Raw genomic sequence first — 15000 nt, 5'->3', positions numbered from 1 at the left:
TATTATTATTATTATTATTATTATTATTATTATTATCATTATTATTATTATTATTATTTCTTGATAAGCTACAACCCTAGTTGGAAAAGCAGGATGCTATAAGCCCAGGGGCTCCAACAGGGAAAATAGCACAGTTGGGAAAGGCAACAAGGAAAAATATTATATTTTAAGAACAGTAACAACATTGAAATAAATATTTCCTATAAAAACTATAAACACTTTAACAAATCAACAGGAAGAGAAATAAGATAGAATAGTATGCCCGAGTGTACCTTCAAGCAACAGTATTGATATGTGTTAACTGTGTTAGGTTTCATTACAAGAGTCGTGAATATGTGTTAGCTTTTAATTAATCCAAGTATGTTTATGTGTTAGCTGTGGTATCTAATAATTAATTGGCTCTATATTTTAGCCATGTTACTGTTAAGTATCCATCTGCATTTGCTTTAATCAAGTAGTGTCTGGAAATGATATGTGTTAGCTTTTAATTAATCCAAGTATGTTAATGTGTTAGCTGCGGTATCTAATAATTAATTGGCTCTATATGTTAGCAATGTTTCTGTTAAGTATCCATCTGCATTGACTTTAATCAAATAGTGTCTGGAAATGTTTTAGTTGTGTTAGAACTAATTACTTAATTAGCCAGTATTCGTTTCCTAAATTACCCGTAATTAATCAAGAATGTGTTTAAGATACGTTGATGTTGATTAATTATTGTGTTAGTATGTGTTAGTATGTGTTAGCTATGTTGACCTTGATTAATTAGGGTTTGGGTATGTGTTAGCAGTGTTTGCCATCAGGAAGTTATTTTTGTTAGTAGTATTAACCCCAGTTAGTTATGGAGTGGGTATCTATTAGCAATATTATCCATAATTAATACCGGCAAGGGTACTTAATAGCAGCATTAGCTATAAATAATCAGGGTTTGAGTGTGTGTTTTAAGTATCTAACTCTGTTAGACTTATTAATAATTTTTCATATGCACATACTTAAGCAATGGTGTTTTTAAATACACTCGATATATATATATATATATATATATATATATATATATATATATATATGTATATATATATATATATATATATATTCATATTTATTTATATATATATATATATATATATATATATTTATATCTATATTTATCTATATCTATATCTATCTATCTATCTATCTATCTATCTATCTATCTATCTATATATATATATATATATATATATATATATATATATATATATATATATATATATATATATATATATCGAGTGTATTTGCGTTAACCTTATTTACTAACAATAAGCTTCCTGAATTTTTTGAGCTTGTCAGCATTCATTACTAGCTAATGCGTACTTCCGAGATGCTTCAGCATCAATTCATCTCCATACTAGGTTGGTTTGCTGTGCAGGATCAGACGAAAATCTCCCATCATCACCAATCCGCATTGGCCAGCGTTGTGATGGAAATTGGCCAAACCCCATATATGTATGGACATTTCTGAGGTTTTTGTCTTGCAGTGGACTAGAAACGGCTTCATCTGTTCTTGTGGTTATTTATATGCAGTATATATATATATATATATATATATATATATATATATATATATATATATATATATATATATATGTGTGTGTGTATATGTATATGTATATGTATATATATATATATATATATATATATATATATATATATATATATATATATATATATATATATATATATTGTATATATATGCATATATGTATATATATGTATATATATATATATATATGTATATAGATATATTTATATATATATATATATATATATATATATATATATATTGTATATATGCATATATGTATATATATATGTATATATATATTATATATATATATATGTGTGTATATATATATATATATATATATATATATATGTATATGTATATGTATATAGATATATATAGATATATATATATATATATATATATATATATATATATATTGTTAAGAGTATTTTCATTTCAGTAGTCTCCATTAGAACTAAACCATGTCATAGCTGGTTTACAATTACTGTTAACTTTTAAATATCAAATAATTTTAAATTATTTTCTTTGTGAGGACCTAAAAGTTTTAGATTTTTCTTTCTAAGAACTGGATCGACTTTCAATTTTGAAATAAGATAGAATCAGTGTGCCCGAGTGTACCCTCAAGCAAGAGAACTCTAATACAAGACAGTGGAAGACCATGGTACAGAGGCTATGGCACTACCCAAGATTAGAGAACAATGGTTTGATTTTGAAGTGTCCTTCTCCTAGAAGAGCTGCTTATCGTAGCTAAAGAGTCTCTTCTACCCTTAAAGGTTTAAAGGTCGCTCATGAATGGCAGAGGCAAGGGACAGTGACATTACCCTAGCAATCAGGACAATGCCCTAGAGACTGACCATATATTATATGATCAGTGCCCAAGCCTCCTCTCCACCCAAGCTAGGACCAGGGAAGGCCAGGCAGTGGCTGGTGATGACTCAGCAGATAGACCTATAGGCTACCCCAAAACCCCCAACCTTAGCTCACAAGGATGGTAAGGTTGCAGACACTAACGGCACTAACCCTTACTAAGAGGAAAGTAGCCACTGAACAATTAAGTGAAATAGTAGCTTAGCAATTAATAATAATAATAATAAAGAAATGAAAAATCATATTTAGGTTTTAAGCGTTCCCGCCTTCGCTAAAGTTTTCATTCCATACATGAAAATACTCTACTTTGAAAACCAGCTTCATATGCTATCGGGAAATATCCTCTTTATATTCTAATGAAAGCTTTGGCGAGCTTTTGATAACGCTGAGAAAAAAAAAAATCTGTGTACCAGGAGCGTAATTCATAACAGAACGAGGAGCTATATCGGTATCGAGATAAAAAGAGAGAGAAAAAGCGAGGAAAAATTATTGCTGATTCTGAGAATTTCTCTTGGATGTAGATCAAAGATTTTGAAGGTTCTCTTGTGGTGGTGTCTGCAATGTAGATGAACTCAGATCAACAAGATGTTTGTGTTCAATTTCCTTGCTTAAAGGCAAGCAGTTAATCTTATTGTTACCAGTGTTCGTGTGTGTTTAATTACCATGCTTAAAGGCAAGTAGTTAATCTTACTGTTACCGTTGTTCATTTATGTTTAATTTCTTTGCTTAAAGGCAAGCAGTTAATCCTATTGTTACCAGTGTTCTTTTGTGTTTAATTTTCATGCTTAAAGGCAAGCACTTAATCTTATTGTTACCAGTGTTCGTTTGTTTAATTTCCTTGCTTAAAGGCAAGCAGTTAATCTTATTTTTACCAGTGTTCGTTTGTGTTTAATTCCCTTGCTTAAAGGCCAGCAGTTAATCTTACTGTTACCAGTGTTCATTTATGTTTAATTTCTTTGCTTAAAGGCAAGCAGTTAATCTTATTGTTACTAGTGTTCGTTTGTGTTTAATTTTCATGCTTAAAGGCAAGCAGTTAATCTAACTGTTACCAGTGTTCATTTATGTTTAATTTCTTTGCTTAAAGGCAAGCAGTTAATCTTACTGTTACCAGTGTTCATTTATGTTTAATTTATTTGTTTAAAGGCAAGCAGTTAATCTTATTGATACCAGTGTTCGTTTGTGTTTAATTTCCTTGCTTAAAGGCAAGCAGTTCATCTTATTGATACCAGTGTTCGTTTGTGTTTAATTTCCTTGCTTAAAGGCGAGCAGTTAATCTTATTGATACCAGTGTTCGTTTGTGTTTAATTTCCTTGCTTAAAGGCAAGCAGTTAATCTTTTTACCAGTGTTCGTGTGTGTTTAATTTCTTTGCTTAAATGCAAGCAGTTAATCTTATTGTTACCAGTGTTCGTTTGCGTTTAATTTCCTTGGTTAAAGGCAAGCAGTTAATATTATTGTTACCAGTGTTGGTTTGCGTTTAATTTCCTTGCTTAAAGGCAAGCAGTGAATCTTATTGTTACCAGTGTTCGTTTGTGTTTAATTTTCATGCTTAAAGGCAAGCGGTTAATCTTATTGTTACCAGTGTTCGTTTGTGTTTAATTTTCATGCTTAAAGGCAAGCGGTTAATCTCATTGTTACCAGTGTTCGTTTGCGTTTAATTTCCTTGCTTAAAGGCAAGCAGTTAATCTTATTGTTACCAGTGTTCGTTTGTGTTTAATTTTCATGCTTAAAGGCAAGCGGTTAATCTCATTGTTACCAGTGTTCGTTTGCGTTTAATTTCCTTGCTTAAAGGCAAGCAGTTAATCTTATTGTTACCAGTGTTCGTTTGTGTTTAATTTTCATGCTTAAAGGCAAGCGGTTAATCTCATTGTTACCAGTGTTCGTTTGCGTTTAATTTCCTTGCTTAAAGGCAAGCAGTTAATCTTATTGTTACCGGTGTTCGTTTATGTTTAATTTCCTTGCTTAAAGGCAAGCAGTTAATCTTATTGTTACCAGTGTTTGTTTGTGTTTAATTTCCATGCTTAAAGGCAAGCAGTTAATCTTATTGTTACCGGTGTTCGTTTATGTTTAATTTCCTTGCTTAAAGGCAAGCAGTTAATCTTATTGTTACCAGTGTTTGTTTGTGTTTAATTTCCATGCTTAAAGGCAAGCAGTTAATCTTATTGTTACCGGTGTTCGTTTATGTTTAATTTCCTTGCTTAAAGGCAAGCAGTTAATCTTATTGTTACCAGTGTTCGTTTATGTTTAATTTCCTTGCTTAAAGGCAAGCAGTTAATCTTATTGTTACCAGTGTTCGTTTATGTTTAATTTCCTTGCTTAAAGGCAAGCAGTTAATCTTATTGTTACCAGTGTTTGTTTGTGTTTAATTTCCATGCTTAAAGGCAAGCAGTTAATCTTATTGTTACCGGTGTTCGTTTATGTTTAATTTCCTTGCTTAAAGGCAAGCAGTTAATCTTATTGTTACCAGTGTTTGTTTGTGTTTAATTTCCATGCTTAAAGGCAAGCAGTTAATCTTATTGTTACCGGTGTTCGTTTATGTTTAATTTCCTTGCTTAAAGGCAAGCAGTTAATCTTATTGTTACCAGTGTTCGTTTGTGTTTAATTTTCATGCTTAAAGGCAAGCAGTTAATCTTATTGTTACCAGTGTTCGTGTGTGTTTAATTTCCATGCTTATAGGCAAGCAGTTAATCTTATTGTTACCAGTGTTCGTTTGTGTTCAATTTCCATGCTTAAAGGCAAGCAGTTAATCTTATTGTTACCAGTGTTCGTGTGTGTTTAATTTCTATGCTTATAGGCAAGCAGTTAATCTTATTGTTACCAGTGTTCGTTTGTGTTCAATTTCCATGCTTAAAGGCAAGCAGTTAATCTTATTGTTACCGGTGTTCGTTTATGTTTAATTTCCTTGCTTAAAGGCAAGCAGTTAATCTTATTGTTACCAGTGTTCGTGTGTGTTTAATTTTCATGCTTAAAGGCAAGCAGTTAATCTTACTGTTACCAGTGTTCATTTATGTTTAATTTCTTTGCTTAAAGGCAAGCAGTTAATCTTATTGTTACTAGTGTTCATTTGGGTTTAATTTCCTTGCTTAAAGGCAAGCAGTTAAGCTTATTTTTACCAGTGTTCGTGTGTGTTTAATTTCCTTGCTTAAAGGCAAGCAGTTAATCTTATTGTTACTAGTGTTCGTTTGTGTTTAATTTTCATGCTTAAAGGCAAGCAGTTAATCTTATTGTTACCAGTGTTCGTTAATCTTATTGTTACTAGTGTTCATTTGTGTTTAATTTCCTTGCTTAAAGGCAAGCAGTTAATCTTATTTTTACCAGTGTTCGTTTGTGTTTAATTTTCATGCTTAAAGGCAAGCAGTTAATCTTATTGTTACCAGTGTTCGTTTGCGTTTAATTTCCGTGCTTAAAGGCAAGCAGTTAATCTTATTGTTACCAGTGTTCGTTTGTGTTTAATTTCCTTGCTTAAAGGCAAGCAGTTAATCTTATTGTTACTAGAGTTCGTTTGTGTTTAATTTTCATGCTTAAAGGCAAGCAGTTAATCTTATTGTTACCAGTGTTCGTTTGCGTTTAATTTCCGTGCTTAAAGGCAAGCAGTTAATCTTATTGTTACCAGTGTTCGTTTGTGTTTAATTTCCTTGCTTAAAGGCAAGCAGTTGATTTTATTGTTACCAGTGTTCGTTTGTGTTTAATTTCCTTGCTTAAAGGCAAGCAGTTAATCTTATTGTTACCAGTGTTCGTTTGTGTTTAAATTCCTTGCTTAAAGGCAAGCAGTTAATCTTATTGTTACCAGTGTTCGTTTGTGTTGAATTTCCTTGCTTAAAGGCAAGCAGTTAATGTTATTGTTACCAGTGTTCGTTTGTGTTTAATTTCCTTGCTTAAAGGTCAGCAGTTAATCTTATTGTTACCAGTGTTCGTTTGTGTTTAATTTCCTTGCTTAAAGGCAAGCAGTTAATCTTATTGTTACCAGTGTTCGTTTGTGTTTAATTTCCTTGCTTAAAGGCAAGCAGTTAATCTTATTGTTACCAGTGTTCGTTTGTGTTTAATTTCCTTGCTTAAAGGCAAGCAGTTAATCTTATTGTTACCAGTGTTCGTTTGTGTTTAATTTCCTTGCTTGAAGGTCAGCAGTTAATCTTATTGTTACCAGTGTTCGTTCGTGTTGAATTTCCTTGCTTAAAGGCAAGCAGTTAATCTTATTGTTACCAGTGTTCGTTTGTGTTTAATTTCCTTGCTTAAAGGCAAGCAGTTAATCTTATTGTTACCAGTGTTCGTTTGTGTTTAATTTCCTCGCTTAAAGGCAAGCAGTTAATCTTATTGTTACCAGTGTTCGTTTGTGTTTAATTTCCTCGCTTAAAAACAAGCTGTTAATCTTATTGTTACCAGTGTTCGTTTGTGTTTAATTTCCGTGCTTAAAGGCAAGCAGTTAATCTTATTGTTACCAGTGTTCGTTTGTGTTTAATTTCCTTGCTTAAAGGCAAGCAGTTAATCTTATTGTTACCAGTGTTCGTTTGTGTTTAATTTCCTTGCTTAAAGGCAAGCAGTTAATGTTATTGTTACCAGTGTTCGTTTGTGTTTAATTTCCTTGCTTAAAGGTCAGCAGTTAATCTTATTGTTACCAGTGTTCGTTCGTGTTGATTTTCCTTGCTTAAAGGCAAGCAGTTAATCTTATTGTTACCAGTGTTCGTTTGTGTTTAATTTCCTTGCTTAAAGGCAAGCAGTTAATCTTATTGTTACCAGTGTTCGTTTGTGTTTAATTTCCATGCTTAAAGGCAAGCAGTTAATCTTATTGTTAGCAGTGTTCGTTTGTGTTTAATTTGCATGCTTAAAGGCAAGCAGTTAATCTTATTGTTACCAGTGTTCGTTTGTGTTTAATTTCCTTGCTTAAAGGCAAGCAGTTAATCTTATTTTTACCAGTGTCTGTGTGTGTTTAATTTGCATGCTTAAAGGCAAGCATGTAATCTTATTGTTACCAGTGTTCGTTTGTGTTTAATTTGCATGCTTAAAGGCAAGCAGTTAATCTTATTGTTACCAGTGTTCGTTTGTGTTTAATTTGCATGCTTAAAGGCAAGCAGTTAATCTTATTGTTTCCAGTATTCGTTTGTGTTTAATTTCCTTGCTCAAAGGCAAGCAGTTAATCTTATTGTTACTAGTGTTCGTTTGCGTTTAATTTCCTTGCTTAAAGGCAAGCAGTTAATCTTATTGTTACCAGTGTTCGTTTGTGTTCAATTTCCTTGCTTAAAGGCAAGCAGTTAATTGTTACCAGTGTTCGTTTGCGTTTAATTTCCTTGCTTAAAGGCAAGCAGTGAATCTTATTGTTACCAGTGTTCGTGTGTGTTCAATTTCCTTGCTTAAAGGCAAGCAGTTAATTGTTACCAGTGTTCGTTTGCGTTTAATTTCCTTGCTTAAAGGCAAGCAGTGAATCTTATTGTTACCAGTGTTCGTGTGTGTTTAATTTCCTTGCTTAAAGGCAAGCAGTGAATCTTATTGTTACCAGTGTTCGTGTGTTTAATTTCCTTGCTTAAAGGCAAGCAGTGAATCTTATTGTTACCAGTGTTTGTGTGTTTAATTTCCTTGCTTAAAGGCAAGCAGTGAATCTTATTGTTACCTGTGTTCGTGTGTGTTTAATTTCCTTGCTTGAAGGCAAGCAGTGAATCTTATTGTTACCAGTGTTCGTGTGTGTTTAATTTCCTTGCTTGAAGGCAAGCAGTGAATCTTATTGTTACCAGTGTTCGTGTGTGTTTAATTTCCTTGCTTGAAGGCAAGCAGTGAATCTTATTGTTACCAGTGTTCGTGTGTGTTTAATTTCCTTGCTTGAAGGCAAGCAGTGAATCTTATTGTTACCAGTGTTCGTGTGTTTAATTTCCTTGCTTAAAGGCAAGCAGTGAATCTTATTGTTACCAGTGTTCGTGTGTTTAATTTCCTTGCTTAAAGGCAAGCAGTGAATCTTATTGTTACCAGTGTTCGTGTGTGTTCAATTTCCTTGCTTAAAGGCAAGCAGTGAATCTTATTGTTACCAGTATTCGTGTGTGTTCAATTTCCTTGCTTAAAGGCAAGCAGTGAATCTTGTTACCAGTGTTCGTGTGTTTAATTTCCTTGCTTAAAGGCAAGCAGTGAATCTTATTGTTACCAGTGTTCGTGTGTTTAATTTCCTTGCTTAAAGGCAAGCAGTGAATCTTTTTGTTACCTGTGTTCGTGTGTGTTTAATTTCCTTGCTTGAAGGCAAGCAGTGAATCTTATTGTTACCAGTGTTCGTGTGTGTTTAATTTCCTTGCTTGAAGGCAAGCAGTGAATCTTATTGTTACCAGTGTTCGTGTGTGTTTAATTTCCTTGCTTGAAGGCAAGCAGTGAATCTTATTGTTACCAGTGTTCGTGTGTGTTTAATTTCCTTGCTTGAAGGCAAGCAGTGAATCTTATTGTTACCAGTGTTCGTGTGTGTTTATTTTCCTTGCTTGAAGGCAAGCAGTGAATCTTATTGTTACCAGTGTTCGTGTGTGTTTAATTTCCTTGCTTGAAGGCAAGCAGTGAATCTTATTGTTACCAGTGTTCGTGTGTGTTCAATTTCCTTGCTTGAAGGCAAGCAGTTAATCTTATTGTTACCAGTGTTCGTTTGTGTTCAATTTCCTTGCTTGAAGGCAAGCAGTGAATCTTATTGTTACCAGTGTTCGTGTGTGTTCAATTTCCTTGCTTAAAGGCAAGCAGTTAATCTTATTGTCACCAGTGTTCGTGTGCGTTTAATTTCCTTGCTTAAAGGCAAGCAGTTAATCTTATTGTCACCAGTGTTCGTGTGCGTTTAATTTCCTTGCTTAAAGGCAAGCAGTTAATCTTATTGTCACCAGTGTTCGTGTGCGTTTAATTTCCTTGCTTAAAGGCAAGCAGTTAATCTTATTGTCACCAGTGTTCGTGTGCGTTTAATTTCCTTGCTTAAAGGCAAGCAGTTAATCTTATTGTCACCAGTGTTCGTGTGCGTTTAATTTCCTTGCTTAAAGGCAAGCAGTTAATCTTATTGTCACCAGTGTTCGTGTGCGTTTAATTTCCTTGCTTAAAGGCAAGCAGTTAATCTTATTGTCACCAGTGTTCGTGTGCGTTTAATTTCCTTGCTTAAAGGCAAGCAGTTAATCTTATTGTCACCAGTGTTCGTGTGCGTTTAATTTCCTTGCTTAAAGGCAAGCAGTTAATCTTATTGTCACCAGTGTTCGTGTGCGTTTAATTTCCTTGCTTAAAGGCAAGCAGTTAATCTTATTGTCACCAGTGTTCGTGTGCGTTTAATTTCCTTGCTTAAAGGCAAGCAGTTAATCTTATTGTTACCAGTGTTCGTCTGCGTCTAATTTCCTTGTTTAAAGGCAAGCAGTTAATCTTATTGTCACCAGTGTTCGTGTGGTTTTAATTTCCTTGCTTAAAGGCAAGCAGTTAATCTTATTGTTACTACTGTTCGTTTGTGTTTAATTTCCATGCTTAGAGGCTAGCAGTTAATCTTATTGTTACCAGTGTTCATTTGTGTTTAATTTCCTTGCTTAAAGGCAAGCAGTTAATCTTATTGTTACTAGTGTTCGTGTGTGTTTAATTTCCATGCTTAAAGGCAACCAGTTAATCTTATTGTTACCAGTGTTCGTGTGTGTTTAATTTCCTTGCTTAAAGGCAAGCAGTTAATCTTATTGTTACCAGTGTTCGTGTGTGTTTAATTTCCTTGCTTAAAGGCAAGCAGTTAATCTTATTGTTACCAGTGTTCGTGTGTGTTTAATTTCCTTGCTTAAAGGCAAGCAGTTAATCTTATTGTTACCAGTGTTCGTGTGAGTTTAATTTCCTTGCTTAAAGGCAAGCAGTTAATCTTATTGTTACCAGTGTTCGTGTGAGTTTAATTTCCTTGCTTAAAGGCAAGCAGTTAATCTTATTGTTACCAGTGTTCGATTGTGTTTAATTTCCTTGCTTAAAGGCAAGCAGTTAATCTTATTGTTACCAGTGTCCGTTTGCGTTTAAAATTCCTTGCTTAAAGGCAAGCAGTTAATCTTATCGTTACCAGTGTTCGTTTGCGTTTAATTTCCTTGCTTAAAGGCAAGCAGTTAATCTTATAGTTACCAGTGTTCGTGTGAGTTTAATTTCCTTGCTTAAAGGCAAGCAGTTAATCTTATTGTTACCAGTGTTCGTGTGAGTTTAATTTCCTTGCTTAAAGGCAAGCAGTTAATCTTATTGTTACCAGTGTTCGATTTTGTTTAATTTCCTTGCTTAAAGGCAAGCAGTTAATCTTATTGTTACCAGTGTTCGTTTGCGTTTAATTTCCTTGCTTAAAGGCAAGCAGTTAATCTTATTGTTACTAGTGTTCGTTTGTGTTTAATTTCCTTGCTTAAAGGCAAGCAGTTAATCTTATTGTTACCAGTGTTCGTTTGCGTTTAATTTCCTTGCTTAAAGGCAAGCAGTTAATGTTATTGTTACCAGTGTTCGTTTGTGTTTAATTTCCTTGCTTAAAGGCAAGCAGTTAATCTTATTGTTACCAGTGTTCGTTTGTGTTTAATTTCCTTGCTTAAAGGCAAGCAGTTAATCTTATTGTTACCAGTGTTCGTTTGTGTTTAATTTCCTTGCTTAAAGGCAAGCAGTTAATCTTATTGTTACCAGTGTTCGTTTGCGTTTAATTTCCTTGCTTAAAGGCAAGCAGTTAATCTTATTGTTACTAGTGTTCGTTTGTGTTTAATTTCCTTGCTTAAAGGCAAGCAGTTAATCTTATTGTCACCAGTGTTCGTGTGTTTGATTTTCTTGCTTAAAGGCAAGCAGTTAATCTTATTGTTACCAGTGTTGGATAATTTTTTTATCTTGTTTGGGTACGAGTTAAAAGGGCCAATATGTTACTGAGCAAGAACCACAATATAGTAAGAATGACACAGGTGCATTGTGACATGGTGAAACCCTTGTAATAGAATATGTATATTATTATTATTATTATTATTATTATTATTATTATTATTTTTCATATTATTATTTTTATAATAATAATAATAATTATTATTATTATTATTATTGCTATTATTATTATTTTTATTATTATTATTATTTTTGTTGTTGTTGTTGTCGTTGTTGTTAGCGTTATTATTATTTTCATAATTATTATTATTATTATCATTATTATTATTGTTATTATTATTATTATTATTATTATTATTTATTTTTAGCTAAGATACAACCCTAGTTAGAAAAGCAAGATGCTGTAAGCCCAAGGACTGCAATAAGGAAAATTGATAAGTTTGCTAGAAGGTAATTTTAGAAACGAAATAGAAAGTATTTTAGAAATTAAAAATTTTCATAAGATATCAAAATTTATACAATTATTTTATTGATGATAATTTCATATATGATATGAAGGATACATATATTCGGAGTTCTTGGAATAGAATTAAATATTTAAAGAATTAAAATTTTTGATGAATGTATGGTAATTTAGAAAATTGAGTGATGAATAATTTAAGGATTAAAACTAATGAATCTAATTATAATATTCAAAATAATTACAATAAAACCTATGACAATGCCCCCAATGATAAAAAATAAGCTATAGATATTTTTCAAAATTATTAGTTTCATGAATGATTATTCTAAAAAGAAAATTAATATTTAATTGAAATTAAAATTCTAGCGAATGGAATATGAATATTTAATGGATTAAAGCTTAATGTTTCCAAAATTTGAATACAAAATGTTTTACTTGATAAAAGTGTGTAAGGACGAAAATATTACATTAGAACTAAACTAACCGTATTATTATTATTATTATTATTATTATTTTCATTATTATTATTATTACTTGCTAAGCTATAACCCTAGTTGGAAAATTAAGATACTGTAAGCCCAGGGACCCAGCAGGGAAAACAGCCCAGTGAGGAAAGGAAGCAAGGAAAAATCAAACATTTTAAGAACAGAAAAAACATTAAAATTAATATTTTTTATATAAATTATATAAAAACTTTAACAAACAAGAGGAAGAGAAATTAGATAGGGTAGTCAAGTATCAATATTCAATAAATGAGCTATATTTTATAGTTGAGATATGTAATGAGTAAGTAATGAACATTGAATAAATCCTATTTATATAAACGATTGGATTGTAAATCGAAAATTTGCCAGCTTTTAGAAATTTGATTTAGTAGAAATACTTAATAAATGGATTTATACTAGATTATAATTCCGTTAAAAGTCAGTATAAGATATTTCATAAATTAGAATTTTATTGAGTAATTATGATTACGCTATATGATATATTGAAATTTATCAAAATAATGGAAACATGAAAAAAAACTTTGGATCACTTTCCTGAAAAGTTTTGTATAAATATTTGGAAAGTTTCCTTTTTTTCCAACGTAAATTCTCATACACAAATTCTCCTCCAAAATAAGAAACTATTTTTATTATAATTACATTTTGAAAAGTCTAAAAGTTGCAAGTAATGGAAATTGTTATTGAAGAAAAATTGAAAACTTTTAGTAATTGCTAATTCGTATACAAAAAAAATATTCAGGTCCTTCATTTAATCAAAATTCCTTCCAGGAAAAATCGGTTTTAAAAAGTTGAAAATCTATGATGAAAGGAATGTAAAATTTCTTTGGAAAATATTTCAAGAAGTTTTATTTAGAAGGATTTTTTATCTGTTGTTAAATATGATAATAAAATAAAGAATTGTCATAGTTTTCTGCAAGAGATTTATGACAAATAGTGAATATTAGGAAGATATTGTCAGCCGATAGTCAATTGACATTCCAAAGGTTTCCTAGGTTGGATAAATATTGACGAGTGTAACTGGTTTTCAAATAGAAATTGAGGATTGTAACTAATTTTCAAATAGAAATTGAGGATTATAACTGATTTTCAATTAGAAATTGATAATTGTAACTGTTTTTCAAATAGAAATTGAGGATTGTAACTAATTTTCAAATAGAAATTGAGAATTCTAACTGATTTTCAAGTAGAAATTGATAATTGTAACTAGTTTTCAAATAGAAATTGAGAATTTTAACTGGTTTTCAAATAGAAATTGATAGTTTTAACTGGTCTTCAAATTGAAATTGAAGATTGTAACTGGTTTTCAAATAGAAATTGAAGATTGTAACTGGTTTTCAAATAGAAATTGAAGATTGTAACTGGTATTCAAATAGAAATTGACGATTGTAACTGATTTTCAAATAGAAATTGATAATTGTAACTGGTTTTCAAATAGAAATTGATAATTTTAACTGGTCTTCAAATTGAAATTGAGGATTGTAACTGATTTTCTAACAGAAATTGGTAATTGTAACTCGTTTTCAAATTAAAATTGAAGATTATAACTGGTTTTCAAATAGAAATTGAAGATTGTATCTGGTTTTCAAATATAAAGTGAGGATTGTAAGTGGTTTTCAACATAACCCAGTTGGTTTAATCGTGAATAATTAAATATTAGAGCATCTAGGATTCAAGAAATATATTAATGATAATGAAAATATATATTTGTAATATCAAATTAGTGGGATTAGACAAAAGTATTATATTAGTAATGCCATAGCCTCGGTACCATGGTCTTCCAGTGTCTTGGGTTAGATTCTCTTGCTTGAGGGTGCACTATTCTTTCTTTTTCCTTATTTCCTTTTCTCACTGGGCTATTTTCCTTGTTGAAGCACTGATAAGTCTTATTAGCCTTCTGATTATTCAACTAGGATTGCAGCATAACTAGCAATAATAATAATAATGATAGTAGTAGTAAATGAGTTATGGCGTCAATAACAGTTATGAAGAAAATTCACTAGTATTCTTTAGAACTACAATACTTTTGTCATCATTATCTAAAACCTTCTTGGACAAAGAAAAAGGTTAACTTTAAAGAAGGATAACCAAACTTGAATAAGAACGTACACAAATTATGTAAGTCAGAAAAATTATTATAAGATCGGTTGAGTGTAAACATTAACGCCAATAGCTTGGAAACGAATAATGATTATTATTAATTACTATTCTTCTTTTACCTAGAAGTTTATTCATCTTATTTCATGGTGGGTTTAAGAGTATTGTAGTAAATATGGTTCGCAATATTATTATTAATATTATTATTATTATATTGGTTGTAGGAATAGCAGGAATGTAAGTAATAGATTTTGTCTTCTAATGAAATTGTAAATAAATTATATATATATATATATATATATATATATATATATATATATATATATATATATATATATATATATAAAATGTTTCATATTCTTTTAAAAATAAGTAGAGGATATTCTCTCTCTCTCTCTCTCTCTCTCTCTCTCTCTCTCTCTCTCTCTCTCTCTCTCTCTCTCTCTCTCTCCATTGTCAAATCATCCTCTATTCTTCCCCAAGAATTTAAAGGAAGTCGTTTATAGAACAGCTATTATTTTAATCGTTACACGCAAAGCCTCGAAAATAATCCCTGATCATAAAGTTAACCTCGCTTTACCTTATCCTTCCTTTTAAATTTCCCCCATACAAGAGTCGCCCCTATTCTCCCCTCCCATAAAGGTGATTTTGTATCGTTCCCAATGCTTGACCTAAGCATCAACGATTGTAATATCGTGTCTCAGACGATAATGAGAGCTTT

Source organism: Palaemon carinicauda, chromosome 30 (assembly GCF_036898095.1).
Source record: "Palaemon carinicauda isolate YSFRI2023 chromosome 30, ASM3689809v2, whole genome shotgun sequence".
NCBI classification, from domain to species: domain Eukaryota; kingdom Metazoa; phylum Arthropoda; class Malacostraca; order Decapoda; family Palaemonidae; genus Palaemon; species Palaemon carinicauda.
Note: the sequence above shows the minus strand (reverse complement) of the source record.